The sequence below is a fragment of the Dromaius novaehollandiae genome, chromosome 1, assembly GCF_036370855.1.
Source record: "Dromaius novaehollandiae isolate bDroNov1 chromosome 1, bDroNov1.hap1, whole genome shotgun sequence".
NCBI classification, from domain to species: Eukaryota; Metazoa; Chordata; class Aves; order Casuariiformes; family Dromaiidae; genus Dromaius; species Dromaius novaehollandiae.
In genome coordinates, this window is record NC_088098.1 from 140,999,399 (window position 1) to 141,006,915 (window position 7,517).

A 7,517-nucleotide genomic window follows, 5' to 3' on the forward strand; every position below is an offset into this window, starting at 1 on the left:
TCTGTGCAAAAGCCTAGCTTAGGCTGTGGGTATTTTCAGATTAAAAACTCCTCCAGCTGCTGTGGAGGAGAACATGTAAAAAATAAAAATTCAGAATATTATAATGATACTGTAGTTACAATTTCCATAGCCAAATTACTTTTTCTACAAATGAAATTGAGGAAGAAAAAATGGGGGGGGGGGGAGGATTTATTAAATTATAATCTATGTGATAACATTTTCATGAAGTGTTTCTTGACCTTACCCCTCAGCCCATAACAGAAGTATGGTCAAAATGTCTGACTCCCAACAACATGGGCTCATATCCTGCTAGGGAAGATTTTAAAAAACACAAAAATGGCTCTTATTTGTGGAAAATGGGCAACCAAGCATATTTATACCTTTGGAAACCTCTCCCATGAGATTCATCTCTGTTCCCAGTACCAACCTCCATGATTTCCAGTTGTTTAAAAAGTAAGGGTGAGCTAGGATGATGCCAGATCTTCACAGCAAGAAGTTTCTTGGCTTTGTGCAGTCTTTTAAAAGTGTCTCTCATCTGTGCTGTTTGTTCTCATTGCTGTTATATTTCATTCAAACTAGACAGAATCAGTGTTGCTCGGCCCTGCTGAAGTCACCAACAGGTTGGTGGTGGCAGTTGTTTCCTTTCATTAAAGATATGGCAGAAAAGCCATTTTACCTACTGTGTGACCTCTGTGAATCCCAGCAGCATGGTAACCCCTGTCTCTAGGGAGTGCTTAACTCTTCTTTTTTTACTCCCTGGAGCTGAGGAGGCTTTAAACAGACATGGTGCCTTGAATAAATAGCACCCATACTGTGCAGAGATGCTTAGCGGTAACATGCAGTTTGGAAGAGAGAAAAACCCACTCTGGATTAAGGAGATTTGAGGTGATTGCTGCCTGAAGGCAGCTGCGCCAGGTGCTGCCGTTGTTCCGGGGTTGAAGGCCCAGGGGATGCTTGCTTTCCCGGTGTCCACTCTGCCTCCAAGGTTGCCTTCGTCTCTCACTGGTGTGACTCACACTACCTTTGCTTTCTGCCTCTGAACACATTGAATTAAACAAGCAACTCTCATGTCTACAAAATCACCACAAGCCTTATCCTTCCATCCAGTGTGCTCCACGCTTTGTTTGGGCAGCTAGGATTCTCATTTTAAGCACTTACTTTTTGCAAATCTTTTTTATCTATGAGTGGCTCTTTCTCCTTCCTCCTTATGATCAGAGGGCCTAAAATGCATTTTCTGTAACTAGCATTCCCTGTAAAGCAGCTCCTATATCCATAATGGTCCTATCACTTCTTTCTCTTTCCACTCCCGCTCCTCTTCTGAAGTTAACTCTCCCTGGTACTTCATAACATATGTTCTGGACCACTTCTGAATACTTCAAAACATCTACATGCCTGAACTTATGAGGGACCTGGTGACACACACAAATACCTGAATATTGAATCAGAAATCCTAAAGTCACACATAAAAAAGTCTGCTAACAACATTTTCTCTAAGGTTCCAGACGTTCTTGGCCACAAAAAGATGCTGAGATGTAGGTGTGTGAATAATAGAATTCCATTGCCTTCTTGGACCTATCTGGTAGAATAATTGTGGGATGAATTGGTCTGTTCCTCACACATGATAGGTGAATTTCATAAAACAAACTGTTGTGAGATAACATACTTAAGCTGCAAAATTATGTATATTGTAAAGGAATTTATATCACTGCAATTTCCTTCTGTGGAATAATCTCACAGTTTACTTCTACAGTCAGAAATGGAACTATGGTTATCTTTCTCAGAAAGTGAGAAAAAAAGTATGTTTCTATGTATTTCTACGTTTCTACACAATATACTATTCCCTTAGACCAACCAAAAAAAATTCTCTTCCAAGGAAAAATTGTCAGAGAAGGACTTTGGTGGCATAACATTCATGAATTCAAGGTGTGGAAGATAAAACTAAGGAAGAGCCCAAGGCCTTTGATAGGTGCCAGGACAACAGCTGAAATCATGCCTTTGTGACTATTGGCAGTAAATATTTGGAATGGTAGCTAGGTTTGCAGTCTGTGCTTATCTGGATTTATTAATATATATTTAGGTATGCAAATTATTATAATTTGAATCTAGAGGCCTGTTAAAAGTGACAAATGGATTTTTTTTATGCAACTGATTTATCTTTGTTGCTACATACTATTGCTAAAGTGTCTGACAATTTGTATGACTTACCTGATGGAAATAGGTGGCTATGTTATGGTTGACCATGTCTAGTTATGATAAGTTTGGATTTTAAGTAACTATTTACTTATAAAATACGCTAAAATATATGTTCCTAGACCTGTAATTAATTCTATAATAGTTGTAGAAAATAGTTTTGACTGCAGACTTGACTTACCAATAGCTGAAAAATCTAAATAGCTATTAAACAATGTAGATGAAGACTACTGACTTACGTTAACCCAAATATAATGAATCTGAACTGCTGTATTGCTCTAGCCCCATAAAATGTGCCAACTTGTCTTTCCTCACAGGATTCATGGACCTCATCAGTATGGTGTGGCAGAACATATGCTAGTGGATTGTGAGCAAATGTTGTAAAACACAAGGAGTGACATGTTTGTGGACTGTGCAGCTGCATTAAGAACAGGTTGGCAGATAACAGAGATAAAGGACAATAAGTTGATGTTTATTTGGACTTGGAAAAACCTTTTGAGAAAGGCCCTCACAGAAGATTGATAAAGAAAGCCAGTAGTCACCAGATAGGAATTAAAGCCATAATTGACATTACATATTGGAACAGATTAATTAACAAAACACAGAATAGGCACAAATGGCCAATTGCGAACATCAAAATACACTAAGAATACCATAGGGGTCCAAACTTGCAAAGGACACAATCATTTCGTGTTAATCACAGCTAAAGAACATGAGGTCAAGAATGCACCTCTCGGATAATACAATGCAGACTCCGTTTTGTATGTTTCTTTCCTTTTCTATCTACCAAATATACACAATATATACAAAGTAGGCAAATAAATGGAAAAAAATCTGTTTTGGTGGAAGCAGTAGACTTGCTTCCTGGTCTTTAAAGAAGTTAATATATATCAGATATTTATTCCAAAAGAATAATCAGAGAGAATAATCACATAATATATATCAGATAACTACGTAACCAGACAAAAAAATATCTGAAAGATTGTGCAGCCACACTCTGTTATCGATGGGATGATACTAATCTACTCAGTAAATATTGGAAGGCAATACTGTGGGTTCAGACTCCAGGATATTCATTTCTCAAGAGGCAAAGTCTATATAGTGTTTTGCTAGGACGCTCACACACACTCTTCACATTAACAATGTTGAAATCTAGGAAAGTCCAGTCGTGAAACCAGTCAAGCTTTCTCCGAGGGTGAGGAATTTTACTGTGTTTACATGCATTGAGCCAATATCTAGTTCTACTAAAACCAAATGGGAATTATGCCATTGCCTTCAATATGACCAGGATTTAGTCTCATATGTTTATAGATCAGAAATCCTATAAGCAAACACTGCATCATATTTGCACAGAACACTAATCAACTTCTGTGAACCAAAACATAATTCCACTTTCCTTTTATGTTTACTCATTTCTCAAGCAACAGCAGCATTGCAGAAGTCAGCAAACAATGTCATTCTGTTCGTAGTAAAGATGCTTTATTTTTGGTGAGAGTGATGGCAAAAACATCACCATGGCATTTTATGTCTGAACAAGCCAAAGCAAAGTTTGAGAGCATCTGACTAAGCAGATGCTTGCATCCATTTTATTTTTTCCTATTCATTTTTAGACCAACAATAAGTTGTACTGGATGCAAAAGTTGGTTGTTGTTTTTATTATTTATTCATAGTTGCAAAAGGTGGCATTTATTTTATCTTTTACTTGAAGTAACCTATATCATAATATTTAGCAATCACTTTTTTTTGCTACTTTCCTGATACACTCTGGTTCTTTTTTTTCCCCAAATAGCATTATCCTGAGCTTAGTAAACCACTTATCAGTTGAAGACTTTTGAAATAAAAAAATAATTTTCTCTAGAAGCAGAAATAAAGATTTTCTGAAGCTCTTCAAGTTTTTTTTTAATAGCTTTACATTATGTAATCACACAACAGCCTTGTGATATTGCCAGTGTAACTGACATTCCTGTGCAGCCATGTAATTTGGCTAAGCTGTATCTGCAAAGATTCCCACCAGATTCCGTTAGAAGTCACCTTCTTCTCTGCAGTCTCTTCAGTATCTTTCACTCCTTTAGTATGACATTTACTGAGTGCAATACACTAAGAATACAGGCATACTTCAGAGATATTGCGGGTTTGGTTCCAGACCACTGCAAAAACCGAATATTGCAATAAAGCGAGTCACACAATTTTTTTTGTTTCCCAGTGCATATACAAGTTATATTTATGCTGTAGTCTGTTAAGTGTGCAATAGCATTATGTCTAAAAAAACAATGTACATAACTTAATTAAAAAATACTTCATTGCTAAAAAATGCTAACCATCATCTGAGCCTTCAGTGAGTTGCAGTCTTTTTGCTGATGGAGGGTCTTGCCTTGATGTTGACGGCTGCTGACTGATCAGGGTGGTGGTTGCTGAAGGTTGGGGGGGCTGTGGCAATTTCTTAAAATAAGACAACAGTGAAGTTTGCCACATCGATTGACTCTTCCTTTCACGAAGGATTTTTCTGTAGCATGTGATGCTGTTTGATAGAATTTTATCCTTAATAGAACTTCTTTCAAAATTGGAGTCACTCCTCCCAAACCCTGCCACTGCTTTATCAACTAAGTTTATGTAATATTCTAAATCCTTTGCTGTCATTTCAACAGTGTTCACAGCATCTTCACCAGGAGTAGATTCCATCTCAAGAAACCACTCTCTTTGCTCATCCATAAGAAGCATCTCCTCATCCATTAAAGTTTTATCATGAGATTGCAGCAATTCAGTCACATCTTCAGGCTCCACTTCTAATTCTAGTTCTCCTGCTATTTCCACCACATCTGCAGTTATTTCCTCCACTGAAGTCTCAAATCCCTCAAAGTCACCTGTAAGGGTTGGAATCAACTTCTTCCAAACTCCTGTTAATGTTGATATTTTGACCTCCTTCCATGAATCACGAATGTTCATTGTTCATCTAGAATGGTGAATCCTTTCCAGAAGGTTTTCAACTTGCTTTGCCTGGATCCATCAGAGGAATCACTATCTATGGTAGCTATAGCCTTACGAAATGTATTTGTTAAATAATAAGACTTGAAAGTCAAAACTACTCCTTGATCCATGGGCTGCAGAGTGGATGTTGTGTTAACAGTCATGAAAACAACATTAATCTTGCTTTTCATCTCCAATGGAGCTCTTGGGTGACCAGGTGCATTGTCAATGAGCAGTAGTATTTTGAAAGGAATCTTTTTTTCTGAGAAGTAGGTCTTAACAGTGGGCTTAAAATATTCAGTAAACCGACAGATGTGCTGTCATCCAGGCACTGTTGTTCCATTTATAGAGCACAGGCAGAGTAAATTTAGCATCATTGTTAAGGGTCCTAGAATTTTCAGAAGGGTAAATGAGCATTGGCTTTAACTTAAAGTCACCAGCTGTATGAGCCCCTAACAAGAGAGTCAGCCTGTCTTCTGAAGCTTTGAAGCCAGGCATTGACTTCTCCTCTCTAGCTATGAAAGTCCTAGATGTCATCTTCTTCCGAGATAAGGCTGTTCCATCTACATTGAGAATCTGTTATTTAGTATAGCCAGCTTCATCAGTTATCTTAGCTAGATCTTCTGGATAGCTTGCTGCAGCTTCTACATCAGCACTTGCTGCTTCACCTTGCACTTTTATGTTATGGAGACAGCTTCTTTCCTTAAACCTCATGAAGCAACCTCTGCTAGCTTTAAACTTTTCTTCTGAAGCTTCCTCACCTCTCTCAGCCTTCACAGAATGGAAGAGAGTTAGGGCCTTGCTCTGGATTAGGCTTTGGCTTAAGGGAATGTCGTGGCAGTTTGATCTTCTATCCAGACCACTAAAACTTTCTCCGTATCAGCAATAAGGCTGTTTTGCTTTCTTATCCTTTGTGTGTTCACTGGAGTAACACTTTTAATTTCCTTCAAGAACTTTTCCTTTGCATTCACAACTTGGCTGTTTGGCGCAAGGGGCCTAGCTTTCGTCCTGTCTTGGCTTTTGACATGCCTCCCTCACTAAGCTTAATCATTTTTAGCTTTTGATTTCAAGTGACAGATGTGCGACTTTTCCCTTCACGTGAACACTTAGAGGCCATTGAAGGGTTGTTAATTGGCCTAATTTCAATATTGTTGTGTCTCAGGGAGTAGGGAGGCCCGAGGAGAGGGAGAGAGATGGGGGAACAGCCGGTCAGTGGAGCAGTCAGAACACAGACAACATTGATCAATTGTTTGCCATCTTATATGGGCACAGTTCATGGTGACCCAAAAGAATTACAACAGTAACATCAAAGATCACTGATCACAGAGCACCATAAGAGATATAATAATAAAGTTTGAAATATTGTGAGAATTACCAAAATGTGACACAGAGACACAAAGTGAGCTCATGCCGATAGACTTGCTCGACACAGGGTTGCCACAAACCTTCAATTTGCAAAGACCTCAATATCTGCAAAACACAATAAAGTGAAGCGCAATAAAAGGAGGTATGCCTGTAATTTTTTCTTGCTTACATCATTTTACTCTAGTGAAACTTTACAAGCTTACTGATGTTAGTTAATTGTGTCTCTAACATGCACCAGGTCAAGCCTGTGCTTATGTAATGTACAGGTATTGACCACAATAAAACTAAATACATTAGTTTTATATGATTGGACAGAGTGAGTATTTACGTATTAGACTGTGGTCCCTTCTTCTGAAAGCCTCTTTAGAGCTAGCTAATCACATCTAGGAGACGTTTGTTTCATTCCGAAGCCAGAATTAAAGGGAAAATATCTACTGTCATTAGTCTCTACTTTTTTATTTCCATATAAAATAACCCTAAGACACTTCTGCAGCAACACCTGATATAATAAGTACAGTTCATGGTCATGAAAACTTTCATTTCTATAAGTGAATTCAAATGTCAGAAAACTTGTGTATGTGTGCGTATGAAGGCATAAACCTATACATTTTTGCTCTCTGCAAAAAAGAAACCTAAAAATCACACATTTACTTTAATCACTTTCTTCAGCATTGTCTAAGCAATCCATTTATCTAGCCCATATCTATAGCCTGATACTGCTTTCTGTAAGTGTTTAGCAGAGACCAAGCAAAATTATTTGAATAAAGATATGACATCAATCCACTATTTTTTATCATTCTTACAGTTTGCATAGTTAGCATCTCAGCTCTATAACTGGTAAAGAAATGCATGAAATGTAAATGTAAATCAGAATATTCAATGTAAGATTCTTCTTGTAAATTATTTCTTTTCTAGCTTTTGCCATACCTAACGCTAGTAATAAGAATAGAAAAGAGTTTGCCATAATTATGTTTTCTAATCATTGTCCTGAAGGGAAA

The 7,517-nt window shown here is 37.7% G+C and overlaps 1 pseudogene; it reads right to left on the minus strand.

Moving 5' to 3' along the window:
- Positions 1–4,503: 4,503 nt before the first annotated feature.
- On the minus strand, positions 4,504–6,271 carry LOC135327444 (tigger transposable element-derived protein 1-like; annotated as a pseudogene).
- Positions 6,272–7,517: the final 1,246 nt, after the last annotated feature.